This window comes from Ursus arctos, unplaced genomic scaffold (assembly GCF_023065955.2).
Source record: "Ursus arctos isolate Adak ecotype North America unplaced genomic scaffold, UrsArc2.0 scaffold_19, whole genome shotgun sequence".
NCBI lineage: Eukaryota > Metazoa > Chordata > Mammalia > Carnivora > Ursidae > Ursus > Ursus arctos.
The window spans coordinates 44609547-44626695 of NW_026622863.1; positions in this window are offsets into that span (position 1 = coordinate 44609547).

The following is a 17149-nucleotide window of genomic DNA, read 5'->3' on the forward strand; positions in this document are numbered from 1 at the left end:
TAGCCAATTCGGCCACATAGTCAAACAAAGAACTCCCAGGCTGTGGGAAGTGGTCCAGAAAATAGGAAAAGAAAGGACAGTCCCAACATCTTTTGAATGGTTGGCACAATTCCCGTAACAAACCTGGAAAAATAGGATTAAAACAAAAAACAAAACGCTGGGCAAATGGCACTCATAAAACAGAAGGAGATTTTCCAAATAAAATAATAACCTACTGAACTCAGCAATGTTTTAAGACAATGATTCACAACAAATGACAGGGATGATTTCAGAAGTCAGAAATACCTCCACGTCACAGAACGTGCCAGCGCCTTCCGGCTCATTCACAGATGAAAGATGAAATCCTATGGGATCGTCTCAGGAGGCCGAGAAATGTTGCAGATCAGTGCGAGAGGCCCACCGCTCGGGCGCCTCCTGCGTCTGCCTTTCCTGCGGCTGGAGGGGCAGGAAGCTGGGGGCCAAACCGGCCACCCTTGCGGCTCCCACGAGCAAGAGCGGGCACGGCCAGCTGGGTCAGAACTCGGAACCCCCTTGCGGGCAGCCGGCAAAACAGGCAGAGAGGGGGGACGAGGGAGAGACACAAAGAAGGAGGTGGAGAAGCGGGGCGGGGGGACCCTGGGAAGGTGACTGAGGCACAGAGGGAAACGTAGAGACAGCGGGGGAGACGGAGGGGCAGAGATCCTGAGAGACACTTCCTCATCTGAAAACCATCACAGTGACATTCACCAACCACACGGTCAGGGCTCAATCACAGGTGTCTACACGCGTTTATGAATTCTGAGCTACTCTGTTTTCTCGACTTTTCCAGAGCTCTAGGAATCCGACGGAATCCCGTCACGGAGGACATCTCACAGTCCGCGGCTCTCCACTGGACGGCAGCCCCGATGCGGTCATCCTGGCTCGGTGATCGCTGCTGGTGACGCGCGATCCTCTGGCGTTTCGGCACGCATCGCTTAAAAATCCTTGGAGGACGGAATGAGTTCTGGTTGTTGTCCGGAAACCCTGCCCTTGACACAGCGGGAAGAAAGCGGAGCGGGGAAGCAAATCCAGAGACAACAGTCGAGCACTTTCCTAAGAAATGCTCCATGGAGAATGCTCTTGATGGCACAAGGACGATATTTATGGGAAGCACAAACGTGAAGAACTCTAAGAACATGAGAAAATGAGTCAAAATGTCTGCACTGATGGATGGATAGACAGATAGCTGGGTAGAAAGCAGGTGTAAAAAAATATATATGTATATTAATGGGAAACCAGGTGGATAGATTTATGTTCCCTCTAAAATTCTTTCAAGTTCAACAATTTTCACAATAAAATTTTTTGGAGAAATGATGCAGAAAGCAGATTCTGAGCATGAGGAAGTTGTAGAAGTATCTTAACCAATTCATTATGCGTGTCCTTTCCATTGTAGATATCAAAGAGTGATCTGTTACAGAAATCTTGTTTCCAGGGTGCCTGGCTGGCTCGGTTGGTGGAGTGTGGGACTCTTGATCTTAGGGTTGTGAGTTCGAGCCCCATATTGGGTGTAGAGATTACTTAAAAAAATTGTAAAAAAATATTTTTCTACATAAATCTAAAAGTGCTCTTTTAGTAAATATATGCTAAATATTATGTTATAACAAAGCATTGTGTCAGTACAACTGGGAGCAGTTTTTCTTTCCTAGCGGTAAATAGAGCAATGCTGTGTTTTATAATACGAGGCATCTTAACTTTGATTAAATATGGCATATGATTTTGTAAAATCAAAACAAATGTCAAACCCAGTAACAACAAGCACACCTAATGCTCAGGTCTGGAAATGAAGTTAGAAAAATTTGGTTTTGTTTTTCATTTTTATGTTCTTCAGTACCTTAAAATTTTTGTCATTTTTATGTTCCACTTTATTGAAAAAGATTATATCCTGCCTATTTCTGTTCCTGGATGGTGGAACTATCTAGCTCTCTTGGAACCAAACTTCTGTGTTCTGGAAAAGTCACTAGAGTGACTCTTTAGTCCCACAAATGTAAGGTGAGTATTTTCCCCTCATTAGTGATTTTCACTTTTTGCTTTCTATGTGTCCCATGCCTTTTTGCCTCCTCTATTCTTCCTTGACTGCTTTCTCTTACATTGTGTGAATATTTTCTAATGGAGCATTTGAATTTCTTTACTGGTTGTTTTCGTTCATTTTCTGAGTTACTTCCTTAGTGGTTGCTCAGGGCTTACCCTATACATCGTAACTAATCAGGATGACCCTGATTCACATGAGCTTTATTCCAGTGAGATACATAAGCAGCGTTCCTATATAGCTCTATTGTATTGTATCGTGTTGTATTATTGTGTTATTGCTAGCCAAATCACATCTACCGGTGTTAGAATTATTACTCTATATGATACTATAGTGCACTGTTATAATTATTACTTTATATGATGTTACGTCTTTTAAAGAGGCTGAGAGGAGAGCAAGTATATATTTGTAGCTTTTGTTATATATACTTTTTTTTAAAGCTTTTGTTATATTAACCTTTTGGGCTGTTATCGGAAATTATATCACAATTCTACATGTTATAGGTCCAACAATATTATATTTAAATGTTCGTGTGTATATGTATGTGTATTATGACTATATTTTTTAGAATAATTCTTAGAATAATTTTTCTGTGCCTTACTCTCCTCTCCTCTTGGCACTCCCATTATGTGTATATTGTTTGGCTTAATGGTGTCCTGCATTTCCCTGGGGCTCTGTTTATTTTTCTACACTTTTCTCTCCGTTCTTTGGATTGCATAATAGCTATCTTCAATTTGCTAATTCTTTCTTCTGTCAGTTCAGATCTACTGGTGAGTCCCTCTAGTGAGTTTTTCGTTTCAGTTATTACACGTTTCTGTTCCAGATTTCCATTTGGTACTATATTATAATGCCCAACTCTTAATCAGTTTTTTTCAATTTGGTGAGTCCTTATCACGATACCTTCCTTTTACTTTTATTTTATTTTTAAGATTTTATTTATTTATTTGACAGAGAGAGAGACACACACACAGTAAGAGAGGGAACACAAGCAGGGGGAGCAGGAGAGGAGGAACCAGGCTTCCCGCTGAGCAGGGAGCCCGATACAGGGCTCGATCCCAGGACCCTGAGATCACTACCTGAGCCGAAGGCAGACGCTTAACAGCTGAGCCACCCAGGGGCCCCTTCCTTTTACTTTTAAAATCATGATTCCTCTTGGTTATCTGAACATACTTACAATAGCTACTTTGAAGGTTGCCTGCTTTTTAGGGGTCATACTCTCCTGTCTTACAGAACCCTTACCATGCCTCCTTCCTAACCAGCACTGTCCCATAGAACATTCTGCAGGAATAGACATGTTCTCTTATCTGCACCATCCAATATGATAGACACTCACCTAATGCGGCCACTGAGCCCTTAAAATGTGGCTAGTGTTACCGAGGAACTGAATTTTGTTTTATTTCATTTTTATTAATTTAAATTTAAATAGCCTTATGTGACTAGTGGCTATCTTCTTGGGCAGTGCAGTTCTCGACCATGCTCAGAGTACTCAATTCTCTAGAATCCTACCCAAGTGTTCCGGAACCTGCTTCCAGCCTCTGTGTGCCCCTTTTCCCGGCCCACCTTGAACCCTACACCCAGGCCAGGTCATGCCGGTGCACACACCTCTACAGCCAAGGGGTGGGCAAGAGGTGATCTGGGAGATGGACCAAGCTCTCACATGGAGACGAGGGTGTCTGGATAAATGCATGGATGACGGGCCCCTCGAGGGTTCAGGACGCAGACAGAAATGGGAAGAGAAAAGTGTGAGTTGCAGGCAGGGAATCTCCATTTGTACTTTTGGTCCGGGATCCACAAATGTCAGGGATGATTTGGACTGGCCCTGTCCCATTTACCTGTGTAGTGGTTTACATGTGCGCTCATTGTGTCATTTTTTAATACGTATAATATATATAAACGTGCAAAGGTGGTGTATGTCCACATAGAGATAGATGATCTTTCACAACTTAAACAATGATTTACAAATTTTACCACTATTTGGCTAGAGTCCAAGCTCTTCTCATGACATAAAGCCTTGTACAATCTGTCTTCTGCCTCTCTCTGACCTAATCTGCCACCCTCCCCTCCCCTCTCAGCTCCAGCCACACTGACCTCACTCCAGCCAGCAGGCCACATCCCAGAGGAGTTTGTTGGAGGGGGCTTATTTGGCCGTCTTTATTTTTTAAATTTTTAATTCTGACACACAATGTGACAGTTTCAAGTGTCTGGCCCTGCCTTTAAAGCCCTTCGTGTCAGCAAAGACATGCCTCTGATGGGGGTCGGACGAGTGAGAGTGGTGGCGGCTGGAGCGGACAGCCACTGTCAGGAGGGATATGGCCCCCTCCCCGGCGTTAGGAGGAAAGCTGTCTGCTTATATAAGAAAGCTGGAGACAGTTCTGAAGCCTGCCCCAAAAGGCACAGTTGTGGTGGAAGGAACCATCAATCAGGTGCCCTGAACAGGTGGAGGCTGGGGCTACTCTCAGCGGAAAGCTGGGCTCAGAGCTCCAATTACTAGCACAGAGAATCCACTATCGAAACTGATGCCAGAGGGGGGTGGGGAGGAGGAGACAGAGGCCTGAGTCAGCGGAAAGAGCCATTCCAGAGCACCTGAGGTGACGGCAGAACCACCAGAAAGGGAACTGGAGACCAGTAACAGTGACCCCCAGCTCAGAGGTTCTCAGATAGGGTGCCCTCGACCACCAGCATCAGCTGGACCCGAGAACTCGTTCACAATGCAAATCCCCAGGCTCCCCTTAGAGTCAGAAACTCCGAGGGGGAGGGAAGGCCCCGCTATCAGTGTTTCGACAAGCCCCCCAACGGGATTCTGATGTGCCACCAAGTCTGAGAACCCCTGATCTCACTGTAACGAGCGTGGACTGGGTGCCAGGCACTCTTCCGAGAGATTTACCGCTAGTCACTCACTGGTCCGCACGATCGGAGGTGCGCCGTTTTGCAGGTGGGAAATGTGAGGCGGGGCGATCCATAACTCATCTAAGCTCAGTCAGGGGTAAAGGTGCAGCTGGAACCTCAAGCAGTGTCCTCCCTGCACCACCATGCTCCCCGGAGAGCTGCTCCTGCTGCAACACTCAGCCCCTGCAGGGCAGCCTAAAATGCGCAGCGGCCCAGTCCTCAGTTCGTGAGGCACTGAAGGCGGCTCGAAGATGCTGCATTTCTCACTGGGCCCTGGCTGATGGTGATGCTCCGGGTCCGGGTTCCACACTCGGAGAGGCGCGGTACTGATATCCTGCCCCCGCCCCGTGCGGGTGGAGTCCAGCAAATGGAGATGCTGCCCGGGGCTCTGTGAGAAAATCCACGTGCACAGCCACCCACTGGGCCTCTTGGCCACAAATGACACGAAGCCAAATTCAAACTGGCTTACGTAGGCCCACGTACCTGCAACAGGTTAAGTTTGAGGTTAGGCACGGGTGGCCCCAGGGCCAAGGAGGTAGTGTGGATTCTTTCTCTCCATCTCTCGCTCTGCCTTCCTTTCTGTGTTGTCTTCATTTGCAGGCAAGCTTGCCTCTCACAGTGGCCCCAGCAGCTTAATGCTCCTTAGATGCCCAAGCTGGGAACCACATCGCAACACGAGCTCCCCTTCCTTCCTAGCTCAGCCCACCCAGGCTCTCACTGGCCAGGCTAGGGCCATTGGCCCATTTCTGAACAATCACTGTGGGCAGGGAGATGGAAGATTCTCATTAGCCAGGCCTGGGTTATGGGCTCACCCCTAGAGAGCCAGCAGGTGGACTCAGCTGCATCCAAAACGTAGACCGTGTGTGTGTGTGTGTGTGTGTGTGTGTGTGTGTGTGTGTGTTTGTGTGTATGGTGTGGTGGTGGGGATTCGCGGTAACCAGAAAAGGGAATGGATGTTGGACAGAGGCCAATATAACCAACGTCTACTACACCACCATTTGGCACCGGGAAGGCAAAATGTGTATCTATTCCTTAAAACGCTCTTAAGATGGGCCCACGGAAGAGACCATGGTAAAAGAGAAGACCCAGAAGTTGATATATTTTATTATTTCATTTATATAAAGAATCAGGCAAAAATAACCTATGGTGTTAGAAATCAGCAGGGTGGTTACCCGTGTGGGGGAGTCTATCTGTGATCTACTGCTGTGTAGCAAACCTCCCTAAACACGAAACAATGATCGTTGATTACTATTATTACGCATGTTGACACGAAACAATGATCGTTGATTACTATTATTACGCATGTTGCTGGAAGTTGGCTGAGCCCAGCCAGGTGGTTTTCGCTTGGGGTCTCTCGTGTGGTTGTGGTCAGATGGTGGCCGGAGGTGGCGTCATCTTGAAGGCTCCCGCATTCACAAGTTTGGCAGTTGATGCTGGCTATTGGCCAGAATGCTCCCACATGAACCTTTTGGGTGGCCTGGTCTTCCTCACATGCCGGCTGGGTTCCAAAGGGAAGCACTCCGAGAGAGAGAGAGAGAGAGAGAGAGAGAGAGAGAAAGAGAGAGAACCAGCCAGAATGTCTGCCCAGGATCAAGAGAAATGGTTACAGACTCCACCTAAGTGGTGCGTTGTATGAGGAGCATGTGGAACACATGGTTATAAATAGTTTCAGAAACTATAGTACGCCACAGGGAGGGGAGGCAGGGAGGGGGCATGAGGCGGGCTTCTGGGGGCCTCGCTATGCTCCTTAATCTAGACGCTGTTTACAACCAGTTGCATATTTTTCGCTGCACTGCCATGTCATTTCCTGAGTCTCTGCACAGGCAGTTCCAGACTTTTATCATCCTCCCTATCTTAGCTTTACTATCTTCTCCTCCAGAAAACCACCAACGACATCCCACACCCCCTCCCCGTCATTAGTCTTCTCAACGCTACCGGGCCTAGTGAGGCCTTGATTATAGTACACACCACCTTACCTTCGGCTGTCCCCCCAACTCTAGACCAGAAGTCCTCTAACCTTTTTGACCACACAGCCCACAAAAGTCTCCCATACGCATCTCCACTATACATGTGTAAGCAACAAGTTGCACTGTATGAATATGTACAATGTAAAACACGTAAATAGAAATGCTTCAAAGGATGAGATAAAAGTGGTTCTGAATAGGCTATGTTTTCCAACACCTAGGTTTGCCTCGAAAACCCCCAGAGAACCAGAACCCTCTTCAAAGACCCATAACTGTGACCGTGAGTTTCACAAGGGCCGGTGATGATCTTTCTTGCTCAGCTCTAATCCCTGGCCATGGAGCTGGATGTGGAAACTTACTCACCTATACACTAAACTCAGGATCCGTGTGCTTGACAGTATGTACATTATACTCAAGTGAAAACAAATGTACTTAACAACAACAGAAAGGTAAAATTTTCAAAGCTGAAGGACATCAGAGAAAGTCAGATAGAGTGAAACCTTGAGCCACCTCTGGCCCCCCCACCCCCAAGAAGCCTTGATGCCAGATGCAGCTTCTGGCCGGGAGCCCTGGACGTAGTGGCACCACGGAGAGAGGGGGAAGCGAGAAAAAATGGGGCTTGATGCTAGGCCGTTCTTGGTGATGAGTCATAAGTTGACTGTAAAATGCCAATGTAAGCAGACACCTGGAGTGGCTTCTCCCATCAAGAGATGATTGAGTGCCCTCTCCTTGAATCCGGGCTGTGCTTACTGAACAGAATAGAGAGGAAGTGGCCTTCTGAGGCGAGAGCGTAAGAAGCCTTCCAGCTTCTGATTAGCTCTTTTGGAAAGTGCACTTTTGGAATGCTGCCTCTTGGAACCCAGCCACCATTTTGAAGAGCCCAAGACACGCAGAGAGCCATGTATGGGCACTCCAGCCACAGCCCATGGTCACAGTCAGTATCAACTAACTGCCCGCCGTGTGAGTGAGCCATCTTGACATCCAGCACCTCCAGGTGACTGCAGACCTAGCTGATGGCCAACTGCAATGCTACGAGTGTCCTTAAGCTGCCCAGTGGAGCCCAGTCAACCCATAGGACCATGAAGCATAATAATGAGATGTTGTTTTAAGCCACTAAGACTTAGGGCGGTTTGTGTGTAAGCAGTAAGTAACTGGAACCATTGGGATGCCTCCAGTGGCTCCTGTGAAGTGAATATAGAAAACTTACCCCTGATCTTAAATATGGGATCGCAATGTAGGAATTCCTTGGAGGTGATGGGTGGACACAGCAGTGTGTCCGCAACCAGGAGGCATCCGATGGATGGCAAGACCAAGCATGTCAATCTGCAGTCTCAGGGCTCCCTCAGTTAAATGGAGGACCTGAAACCAACCTCAGAGGGGTGTTGGGAAGATTCCAAGAAATCATGTGGGTAAAGCCCTCAACACAGGGCGTGACACACAGCAGGGGCCCCCCAAAATGTTAGCGGTAACTCACTCACCATGCGGGTCGCCTGTTACGATGCATTTGATTGCAAGTAAGAGGACCCACGAATCAACAGGGCTTGAATCAGAAGGAAATGTGATTTCACAGCAAGAAATCCAGAGGTAGGCTGCCCCAGGGTTGTTAAATTCAAACATTTAAGAAAAAGTTAATGAAATTGTACTTCAATAAAAATTTTACTTAAAAATACACGTTAGTTGAATGCCAATGAATTGCCAGGCACAGTTCTGGGAGCTGGTGATAGAGAAAACACAGTCCCTTGGCGGAGGGTGCTCAGGGACATTATCAACAACTCAGGTCCTTCTTCTTTTCCGCCCTATCCTCAGCCTGACGGCAGAGTCACCAGACAGGGGCGCCTGCCCCTAGCATCACCTCTTGACACGTATCTGGAGGCAGAACAAGGAATTTGTTCGAGCCCATCTCTCTCTCTCTCTCTCTCTCTCTTTTTAAAGATTTTATTTGAAAGGGAGAGAGAGCACAAGTGGGAGGGGCAGAGGGAGACGGGGAGAGAGTCTCAAGCAGACTCCATGCTGAGAAGGGAGCCTGACATGGGGCTCGATCCCAGGACCCCAAGATAATCCAAAATCAAGAGTCAGATGTTTAACTGATTGTGACACCCAGGCACCCCCAGGGCCCAGCTCTTCCAAATTCAACTTTATGGAGGCATAATTTACAGCCACAAAACATACCCATTTTACATGTGTAATTCAATGAATCCCAAAAGGTTCTCTCTTGCCCCTTGCTGTTTTAAGATATAGTTTTGTCCCGTATTTTTGTACGTCTAAACAATGTCTCCTTGTGCCTGGATTTGAGCTTTATAAAAATGTCATCCTAGGGAGCCTGGATGGCTGAGTTGGTTAAGTGGCTGCCTTTGGGTCAGGTCGTGACCTCAGGGTCCTGGGATTGAGCCCCGTGTCGGACTCCCTGCTTAGCGGGGAGTGTGCTTCTCTCTCTCCCTCTGCCCTTCCCCACCGCTCATTCTCTCTCTCAAATAAATAAATACAATCTTTTTGAAACAAATGTCATCCTCTATGGAGTTTCCTGAGTTTTGCTCTATTCCCTCAACATTATCTTTTTTGTGCATCTGTAGCCCTTCCTTCTCACGGCTGTATAACACTCCTCTGTGTGAGTGTACCACAACCTACCCATTCTCCTTTCAGTGGACGTCAGGTTTGTTTCCAATTTTCTGCGGTCGAACAGCATCCCCACAAACGTTGCTGGACACCTGACCTAGTGCGCACGCTCCGGTTTCTTCCAGGGACGTGCCTGGGAATGGAGATGCTGAGGATGGGGGACTCCAGGCTTCTCCCCGGCTGCATTTTCAAAGTAAGACCAAACTATTCTCCAGAGGGCCGTAGTCACTTGCTCTCCCACCCGAAGCGCATGCGATGCCCTGCTAATCTCCGTCCTCACCTGCAGGCCTCCTAAGTTTTGCCAATTTGAAGACATAAAATAGACCCTCAGTGTGGCCCCGGGCGGGCTTTGGTCAGATGGGTGGGATCCAGATGGAGGAGGAAGGGAACGTAGGGATTGTAATTTTGAGTCTGTGATGGGTTGGGCCACCGGCAGGGCTGCGGCGAAAGAGGAGGGATGTGAGCTATGTGGGTGGGGTGGGGCGGCGGGGACGGGGCTCTAGGCCAAGGCCGTGCTGACAGAGGGGGAGGCTGGGACAACAGGAAGATGACCTCAGCGCGGCTTCACTGGCTCTCCCCTGATTACGGACGAGGTGGAGCAGCTCTTCGGATCAAATTCATTACAAAACTACTGAAGCAACAGTAGGATCTCAAGGGAGAAGACCAACAAACTATTTCTTAATGACTACTTTTTAAAAGCAGTGTTCCTAAAGAAAAAGAAAATCTCAGACTGGGGGAAAATCTTTATCAAAATCTGTGTCGTACCAACGACCGCGGATATGTATTAATCCAAGAACGCCCCCATTCAGAACGGAGCCGTCCGCAGAGGACACACGCCGAGAGAGGAGCCCCGGGTAGCTCGGGGGCAGAGGCAGAACAGTTCTATCGCGAGACCAGTGAGACCCAGGACGCGGCTACTGCACGCCCAGTGAGACGGGTACAGCGGTGACAATGCTGTGCTGGTGTCGGGGCCCATCAGAACAAGACCTCGACAGCCGGCTCCTCCGTACAGCTCCAGCCTTGGGAAATGTGCACGGCCCACATCTGACTTGTCATTTCTTCATTCAGTTAACAAATATTTAGTAGTTCTGTGCCAGGTTCTGGAGATAAAGTGGTAGCCAGAACAGACTCTGTCACTATCCTCATGGATTTATCTGTCTAAAGAGGGAGGGAGACAGGAGATCACAGATGGTCAGGGCTGAGACTAGGGAAATCCAGACTTGTAGAAGCCTGGGGAGGGGGTGTCAAGGTAGGCTTCCTGGAGGAGGAGACATCTTAATTGAGGCCTGAAAGATGTATGGAGTTAGTTGTGAGGAGGAGGCTGGGAGAAAGGGGGGGTGCTCCAAAAAGAGGAAAAAGCATGTACAAATGCTTAGAGGTGACAGGGGTCTGGAGTGTTCTAGATCAGTACCATCCAAAAGAAACATAATGAGAACCCCACACGTGAGTTATGACATCATTAAAAATTTTTTAGTAGCCAGGTTAAAAAAAAACCCAGTTGAAATTAATTTTAATGATATACTTTATTTAACCTGATATAGCCAAAATATTACCGTATTAACATGTGATTGATATAAAAATTATTAATGAGATATTTTACATTCTCTTTTTTGTACTAAGTCTTTGAAATCTGGTGGGTATCTTACGCCTCCAGTGTCTCTCAATTCACACTAGCCACATTTCGGGTGCTCGACAGCCACAGGTGCGGCAGGACCCTTGCTACTCGAAGCGCTAGGGTACTTGGAAGCTTGCTAGAAACGCAGAATCTCAGGCCCCTCCCTAGCCCCACTAACTCAGAGTCTGTATTTTAACAAGATCCCAGGGGATTTACAGGCGCATGAGTTTGAGAAAAATTTACAGGCGCATGAGTTCTGCCTCAAACACTTCTGTGGCTTCCTACCGGCCTCATGATAAATGGCCAGCTACGACCTTGGCAATCGCTCACTCCTTCATTCGTTCACCACTACTGAGCGCCAACTGAGTCCCAGGCCCTGTGCTGGGTGATGCCGGGGACAGGGCACGGATTAAGACAGACTTGATTCCTGCCCTCATGGAGCCCCCGGGTCATTAACCGAGAAGTCCCCAAGTCCCTGTTTCATTCTGACTACGGTCAGAACGGTGTGCTTGAAGTGAAGTTGCAGAGCGCAAGCTCAGGGGGCCTGACCTGCTTGGAGCGGAGGGGGCATCCAGAAAATAACCCAAATAAGGGAAGAGGCCACAATCGTGGCAAAACGCCACGAGCAGATTAAATGTCCCACTGTAGAGGGCGGGCCAGCCAGTCCACAGTCACTAAGAGGGATCATTTTCAGGTTTCAGAGCGACGAGGAGAAAGGCCTGGGGGATATAGGGTTACAGGAGTCGAAACAGGGACAGAGCCTGCTGATAGTACCACCCCGCGCACAGATCTGTCTGCATTTGGAAAACGAGGGGAAAGGGAACAGAGAATCAGGAAGGTGTCAATATGCCAGCAGGGGGAGGACTGGGGGCCAGGAACTGCAGGCGATCTTTTCTTTAAAAAAGGTCTTTTAATAAAACATACCTGGATTTGCTCTAAAGTAATGGAGCAGGGGAGCCAATGTACAGGATGCGGACGGAGCCAGAGTGGCCACAGGGCTGAAGCCGGGAGATGGGGACACCAGCATTCCCTTAGACTTTTCGCTCTGCTTTTGTGTTTGTTTGAAATTTTCCCTAAAAGCAAAAAAAGCTAAGCATTGTTCTTTCCAGATAATGGGGGCTGTTGAAAAAGATTTTAGCAGATGGAGAAGAAAGTAATTTAAGCCCTTCCTTGGAAAAGAAGAAAGTGCATTATCAGAAGTGTGGACGCCTCCTTTAAGCACGGCATCCAGGAGGAAGGGGGTCAAAGGCAGACAATGCGCGAGCGGCCAGACTCGGGTTCAAATCCTGATGCTGCCACTGGCCAGCTAGGGAACTCAAAGCAACCGACGTAAACTAAATGTCCCACTGAAGTCCGCGGGTGACAACGGCAGCTGCCCAAGGGCTGTGCGGATTAGTGAGCTCGTGCGTGCACAGGGCTGAGGACAGCGCCCACGTGAAGAAACCGCCGTGTAAAGGGGGCCGTTGTTATTATACAGCGCGTGCCAGCCAGACTCAAACCACAGGATGTCTCCAAGCCCGTGCATTCCTGCTTCCTTTACACGGAGCTCACTGTCCCAACGGTCACCGGTATCAAGCACCAGCAAAGACGAGAACTATCCCCACGCTGACACACTACAGTAGCTGTCCTTCCCACACAGAAAACCCTGTTACGGAGGCCGCTGTCCCAGATGTGTGGGACACACCTTAGATACATTACATGGGTTGTGTTTACAGTCACCGTGAAAATCAACAGCAGAAAATCCCCTTGGTGGATGGGATTCACACGAAAGCTTACAAGCACCCCTTACAAGTTCATTCCGGCCTGACGACTGCTCGAGCGCACAGAGAGACAGACCTGTTCTGGTCCCGCCGCTGCAGGATGTTTAAAGTAATAAAATGACTCCTGAAGGTTTTCTTCCTCTTAAACACGAGGGGATTTTCCCCCCTCCTTGTTAGCTTTTCCTCCCACAAGAACTACTGGTGTTATTTTAGTGTTCAATAAAAACGGTCACTGCAAACATTTCTTAGAAGTAAAGGCCCTCACCCCCATCCAACACTCAGAAATAACCACTGGTTACATTTTATTCATCATCCTTACAGATGATGTCCGGAATCCTTTCAAAATAATCTGAGCGGGGAGAAAGTGGGTGGAGTGTGGGTTGGGCGGGACTGGCTGGACTAAGGGTGGCTGGGGCTGCAGAAGGGTCCGAGCAGAGACCCGGGTGACGGTGCCAGTCACGTTCAAGGGAACAGAAGTTCAGTGTGTCTGGAGCTTAGGCAGTTGGGGAGACGGTGGGGTGAGGGTCAGGGGCCAGATCACACCAGGCCCTCAGGATCAGTTAGAACCTTGTCCTTAGGACACTGGAGAAACGTGGAAAGGCTTCAGGCAGGAAGACATGATCAGATTTGTGTTTCGCAAAACTCCCTCTAACTGCCAAGGGGAGGTGGGTTAGAGTGAGAGGTAGGAGGCCAGGAAAGAGGGTGGGCCGAGTCACGGTGGGAAAGGCGGGGTTGGACCAAGGCAGGGCTATGAAAGAGGAGAAGAGGGCAAGCAAGAGAGACATCCAGGAAGCTCAGTGGACAAGCCATGCAGGTTGATGGGTCTGGCTGGGGGAGGAGGGGTTGGGGAGGGAAGCATCAAGGATGAGGCCCAAGGTTCCTTATGGAAACTTGGTGTATGGAGGGGCCACCCTGGAGGAGGAGCAGGTTTAGAATTTGGGACTCGGTGAGTGTTAGGGCCCAGGGATCACTCAGGGCTGAGGGCAAGGCTTCAGGAACCCTCAGGATGCCCAGGTGTGGGGCTCACAGCAGAGGTCAGGGCTAAGGATGGGCAGTGGGTGTCACTAGCACAGAGACAGGAAACAGACCTTAAAAGCGGGTAAGACAGCCCAGGGGGTGGGAGGAGCGAAGAGCCCCCAACATGTAAGGGACTGGTGAAATCAAAGGAACTTCTTGCAAAGAAACAAGACAGAGGAGAAAAACCAGGCGACAGCAGCACCACAGAAACCGAGGGCAGAGTGCCCTTCGAGAAGGGAGGAATGGCCAACACTGCCGATTTGTGCCAAGATGGCCAATAAGATGAGCACTAGAAGGTGCCCACTGAGCCAGGTTCTCGTTGTCAGAGAAAGGAGCTATAAAGAAAGCAAGGAGGGGAGGCAGGAGCGAACCCTCCGGGGCTAGATCAGAGTCAGAGCTGGCAGGGTGGACTCGTCAGCATGGACAGACACCTATCTACACACACACACTCAGAAATGCAGACGTGTGTGTCCACACCGCTTTGGACACAGACATATTTCCGAGCTCTGTCGGCTGAGAGGGACTAGAAGCAGGGACCCCCCGGCGATGAGCACGCACAGGGCGCAGACCTTGGTTTCCACTACCATTCTCCAGTAAAAGGAACCAGGGCTCTCTGGGGAAACGGCCGACTCTAGGGCTGGGGCTGCTTACGGTGCCAGGGAGTAAGGAGATGCTGGAGGGGAAAGAAAGGAGTCAAGAACACAGCAGCCAACCTGACAGGGCCTCTATGGCCAAGCCTGTAACAACTTGAGTGAAAACATTAATTATGATAATATTGGGTTATATGGAAAGAATACGATACATATCCACGAATCCGTACTGATATAAATTAATGACTGTACAAATACAAGAAATGGGGTAGGAGGGACAAATCTTCATATAGGAGAATTCCAAATGAAAAAAAAAACAGAACTGAAGAAAAGAGAAAAGCATCACTAGAACACCACAACGGGGGTGCCTCACTGGCTCAGCTGGTAGAGCATGCGACTCTTGATTTCGGGATCGGGAGTTCAAGCCCCATGTTGGGTGCAGAGCCAATTAAAAAAAAAAAAAAGAAGAAGAAGAAGAAGAAGACCACAGTAATAACCGTCTCAGGCAAGATCCACTGATGGGTGCCAAAATTAGGGGGAGGAACTTTGAGGAGAGACAGGACATGTGCACAGCCTCAAAGTACCTTCCCATATTCGTTAGTTACTCTGGTGGTTTTCATATATGAAGACAAAGTCATTGACAGTTTTCCCTCCAGGAACCGAAATTGAATTCTCCTCCCTCCGAGTGTGGGCTGAATACCGTGACTTGCCCCTGACACACACAGTAAGGAAAGGGCACAACCCTGGTGCATGCCACCGTCAAGAAACGAGCTCCCCCGCGTCTAAGCGGGCTTCTTCCCCGAGCCTGTGATCCCAGTCTAACTGAGAGAACCACCAGTAGACAAATCCAGACTGAGGGGCACGCTACAAAATACCTGACCAGGACTCCTCAAAACTGCCAAGGTCATGAAAGACAAGGAAAGACTGAGAAACTGTCACAGATTGGAGGAGACCAAGGAGACAGGACGGACAAATGCAACAGGGTGTCCTGGATTGGATCCTGGAACAGAAAAAGAACATTAGTGGGAAAACGGGTGGGCTAGGAATAAAGTCCGGAGTTTTGTTAATACGACACTAACCAACGTTCCCCTCTTGGTTTTGACGAACGTATGATTGCTGTTCTGTAAGATGTTAACATGAGGGCGAGCTCGGTGTAGGCCATATGGGAAGCCTCTACTATCTCAGCAGTTTTTATGTAAATCCAAAATTATGAAATACAACAATTTTAAAGTATCTGCTCTGCTGACTTGGTGCTAAGTGGCCACAGTGGAGTCCCTAGCTCCCTTCATCTGGCTCGTCAGATCTCACCTCATATGTTCTCTGCTCCGGGAAGTCCTTCCTGACGCCTCAGACTGGGTCACGTGCTTCCTCTGGGCTCCCGCCGCCCTGTGCCTCCCATGGCTGCCATGGCCGTGTGTCTTTCTCCAGGAGGAGTGATGAGTGTCTCCCTGACTGCTCTGGGAACGCAGACGGTGGCCAAAGCTGCACCGGATCCCCATCACTTCTCCCAACCAGACCCTGTCCCTTCTGAGTCCCGAGCCTGCCAGGTCCCACCTTCCTGGTCTCCCCGGCCCCATTCACCCACGGCAGGGTGCACCTGAGGCTATACAGATGGTCCGTCCCCCCCACCTAGCCAGCAGGCCAAATCATTCCCTCTGCCCACACGCCTGCCCTCCATACACCAACTGTCAGGAACGCTTTGTAACTGTGAATACTGCAGGGTCCACGGCCCCTCCCGGCAGACACACATCACTGTGGGAACCCTCCAGCTGCAGCAGGCTGAGCGGGGTTGGACGCTGGACCCCAATCCACTTCTCGTCTGTGGAATTTGGAATGGGGACAGGGGGACAGAGGGACTGTAGGGACCACAGGGCCCGGGGAAGGACGACAGCAGAGTCCCTACTCCATGTTCTGACTCTATCCTGCTCTCACGTGGCTCCAGTCCGTTTCTTTCCATCATCACCGATGACCAATCTACTGTTGCTGTCTTCAAAATGTATCCAGCGCACTGCTCAGTCCTGCTCCTGCCCTGGAGCAGGCCACCGTGGTCTCTCACCCAGATTCCTGCACAACTCCCTGTGAACCCCCGCTCTGGCTCTCAGACCCCGTCTCCATCTCCACTCTCCCTTAGTAACCTCATTCTGGGCCTTGACGCCACAAAGATGGCAGTGACTCCCCCACGTTTGTATCTCTAGCCCAGACCTGGCCCCCGAATGCCAGACTTGTATATCCCCCATGCTCAGGGAGTCCATGGGGACGCTGAACAGACCCACAGCCGCTCTGAGTCTTCCCCACACAGTTTCTGGCACTCCCTCCTCCCTCTGCACAGGCTAAAAACCTTAGAGTTGTTGACTCCTCTTCCTCGCCCCACACCTGTACCCAAATCCTGCCCACTCTTCTTTCAAATTATATCCTAAATTTGACCCCACCTCTGGCCAAGCCACCACCATCTCTCGGCTTCCATCCTGGTGCGCACAGGGAGGCAGAGGAATCCTATGAAGAAATTAGATCACCTTGCTCTTGCGCCCAAAAAGCTCTGACTGCCTGCCCCCCTCACTGCGGATCAAATTCAAGTCTGCCCATCAAGCCCGCATGCCCTGGGGCCTCATCCCCTTCCCGGCCACTGGTTCACTCTGGTCGGGTTCATTCCTTCCTGCTCC